Raw genomic sequence first — 3,528 nt, 5'->3', positions numbered from 1 at the left:
CCCTCTCCTGTAACCCTCCTTCAAACCCACCCTCACCGTAATGCACAAGGTGCCATGCCCTTATGTAATAAACTCAAAGAAAACTAAGGAAATATTCAGGCTCATACTACCTACTGAGGAATAGTAGTTGCCAACACATTTATTTTACCGTGTTTCAGATGAAATTTTCCTTATGGCAATTGAACGCCTATTTAATTGGAACTAGCAAATTATTTTCCGGGTCGCAAGGAATTAGCATCACCATTGGGCTCATTTACTTACATGTGTATTACGGCATGTATTTGTATAGTCATGGGCTAACAGTGAGACCCAAGTCTGGATTCACTGAACGGTCACACGATGGCTCATTTCATGACGCGCGTGCATTTCTGGAGCGGCACGCTATTGCAGCGTTGGCTGGTGGTCTTGGAGGCAGCTGTATACTCGGCAGTCAAGATTTTGGCGAGGAAGGGAGCCGTTAACTGCTGGTCTCCAGTTCGCTCCAGCGCAAAGCCCTGCGAAGATACGCGAAATGCGCACTTTCGGAATTGAATTGGGCTAACAATTCACCCGGCCTCCTTTTCCCAAATTCTTTGTCCCAATTCGACTTCACTCCCTCTTGTGCGAGTTTTCCTACTCAATAAACCCCCACAGACTCCCCCGCCTTCCCCGTAAAGTCTCCCCCGCCTTCCCCGTAAAGTCTCCCCCTTACTTGCCGACGAGCATTTGGTCTCGCCAGTTCACTTTGAAAGCCGGGATGAGCCAGCTGGTCGAAGCCGATATCACTGAGTTCGTGGGCCCCGCGAAGGCATATCGTCGAACTACTAAGCCCAAGGTAAGGACCAAGCGGTCGAAATCACGGGCACGGGCTACCTCATTGGTGAGTTCCGATTTAAAAAGCCTCCGTGCAAACGTACAGTGGTAGGTCAGGCTTCCTCATCAACGTTTTCAGTGTATCAAGGTTCTAATTGTCAGGTTTCGATTATCTAGATCTTAGGACCACTTTCCAAAATTGACGGTTCCATGTTGGTTCGTATGTAGTCAGCCTACAAATATTTTACACTGGTACATGGTAAATCCGATCTTCAGCTTGACTCAATTGTCGTTGGTTATTGCCCTGGGGTTGTATTAATGATGGTCCCGTGATTGTCATTTCTGGGGATTGGGATGGTGCGGTGGGTAACGTACTGGCTTCCTACCCAGATGGCCCTAGTTTGAATCCTAGTGGTGGCAGGTATTTTTCAGTGGTTTATCCATACGATGAATTGTTTTGTGGAGAGCACCTTGAGTGAGTATACCGTTCGTCGTTCGGGACGTTAAACTGCGGACCCCTTGGCGCCTTTCGTTACGAGTGGACTACTGCCGACGTCAGGTTTCTCTCCACCCTTCCTCCTTTCTCATCCACCCCTAATGGCGCCAATGACCTCTGCTTTCGGCCGGCTACCCTAAAATTGTCTATCTTCGGCCATACTGAGGTTGCAATCACGACCGCGGTAGCTTCAAAATCTTATGTGCACACACATTGAAATTTCGTTTTGGATGTCCAATTCTTCGTTATTTTAGACGATCCACAATTTATAATCTGATTACCCCCTGGTCCCCTCGCTTGGCATGTGATTCGAAACGGGTAGGGACTGCGGGTTCAATCGCGTGTTAAGTGGATAAAAATTTAACCTGAATTTAGTACATTCCTTCGCACGCGACGGTGGCACCCTAATTAGTTTCGCGCTCGCGATCCAACCACCGAGGCTGTGCAATCAATTAGAGTAAGGTTTGCGAGCGACTGAAATGTATTTCCCAGGAAGGCAAAGCAACCGTCCCGGCGCGTTGGAGCTCGGTGAAATTAGCCACCAATTCCATAATTTCGTCGGTCTTAAAAAAATAGCTGCTATTTTGAAATTTCTTTCTCTGCAGATACGCTTCAGATGAGGTCACTCTTAGACTGAAATATATTATGCTTTCCGCTTCATTTCTTTTTAGGCCTATTGCAGGAAAATCACCTGGAAAAATGTCCACCTGCTGCTGAGAGGAGACTACAGGCCTGTATATAGGTAAAATTTTAAAACTTAAGGTTGCTCTGGCTCGCCTAAGCTAATTTGCAAAATATTTTCACTCACTTCTCAAGTATTGTAAGTACGATGATGAATCATTTATAAGTTGTCTTAGCAAGTAGTAATGGCGTAAACGTTGACACTGCCATAAAGCCGAGAATAAAAGATTACTATGTATTTTCCACAAGCCTTCTATTGTGCGACAACTAGTTTCAATGCAAAGTCATAATACTTGGGTACCTTAAGATGACGCCTATGTATTGAAATAAGATGTAGCAAATAAACGTTTTGTGGGAAATGCACCGCGTTCTCCTTTCATTTAAAAATAAATCTCCACGCAATCAAGCCTGATTTGGAATGTATTAAAGGGGAGAATGTTAATCAAGACAGGTGACTGTAGGAATATACCAGGGATGTAGGCGGAATGAAGGGAGATAGAAAGAATGTGGAACAGAAGGATTTATTGTAGTGCGTGGTGTCAGGTATTCTTTTTTGGCAAGGTTGAGAAGTGAAGTGGCTGTATTTTAGTGCGTTTCCAATACCAACTTCAAACTTTTATTTACTGATGAATTCGTATGTTATTTAAGTGTTTAATTATTTATTAATATTAGTTAAAAGTATGTTTTACCTTTCAGTGTGAAATATTTTACCTAATTAAAAAATCATTCCATTCCACAATGTAAAGTTATTTGTAAAATATGGCCCCAATTTCTGGTGGTGGCAAAAGATTTTTAGAGACCAATTCTTAAATGTGTAGTGTCTGCCATATTAAGTGAGTTATTGTAGATTTTTTTGTATTAATATGACTAGGAAATTTCAGTTTTATGGCACGTAAGGTGCAATTGCAGATTCAAACTAGCTTTTTTTTCGAGTAGAGTAGCCCATGTTGAAGGCATCACATCTTTGGAAATATAATCCAAAAAGTGACCCAAAAGCCCAATTTGTATTGATCTCAATGATGCAGGATTGTTGATATCTCATTATTCAGTGAAAAAAGTCATTTTTCAAATTCATCTTAAAATTAACATAATCTTATGATGGAAATTCAGTATGAAATTATTGCTTCCGGGAGATGTGGTAGCCAAGGGATGGGATAATTCAGTATAACCCTGAAGGGCCAAGTCTAATTCCTGGTGGCTTTGGAAAATTCCCAGCTTCACTGTAATTCTTTTATTTTTAGGGTGTTCAACATGCAAACCACAGGCGGCCCAAGGAAATGAACTGCCTCATCACTGTTCCTTAATCTTGGCATGATGACATAATTTTTAAAAAACACCTTTGCAAGCAGGTGTAAGGTATTGTCAAACTTTTTAATCCCATATGTCTTAGACCTTTGTGAGGTGCGCTGCACTCTCATACAATATTTAAATAAATCAATCTTTGTGCTGATCACTGTGGTTACTCTTGTTTAATCATTTAGTTAGTTTGATTTATAAATTGTTTTCAAATTAGACTTCAAATATCATGGATTTGGGTGGAACACACATAGTACACACTA

At 41.8% G+C, this 3,528-nt stretch overlaps 1 long non-coding RNA gene across 1 annotated transcript; it reads left to right on the top strand.

Annotated features, from left to right (window-relative positions):
- The first annotated feature begins 734 nt into the window (after nucleotides 1-734).
- Nucleotides 735-3,316, top strand: LOC139691801 (uncharacterized). Its single transcript, XR_011701690.1, has 3 exons — nucleotides 735-814; nucleotides 1,960-2,030; nucleotides 3,211-3,316. It is a non-coding gene; the product is annotated as an uncharacterized lncRNA (long non-coding RNA).
- Nucleotides 3,317-3,528: the final 212 nt, after the last annotated feature.

The sequence above is a fragment of the Hetaerina americana genome, unplaced genomic scaffold (assembly GCF_022747635.1).
Source record: "Hetaerina americana unplaced genomic scaffold, ioHetAmer1.1.p SCAF_4, whole genome shotgun sequence".
NCBI lineage: Eukaryota > Metazoa > Arthropoda > Insecta > Odonata > Calopterygidae > Hetaerina > Hetaerina americana.
Note: the sequence above shows the minus strand (reverse complement) of the source record. Positions and strands in the feature narration are given on the sequence as shown.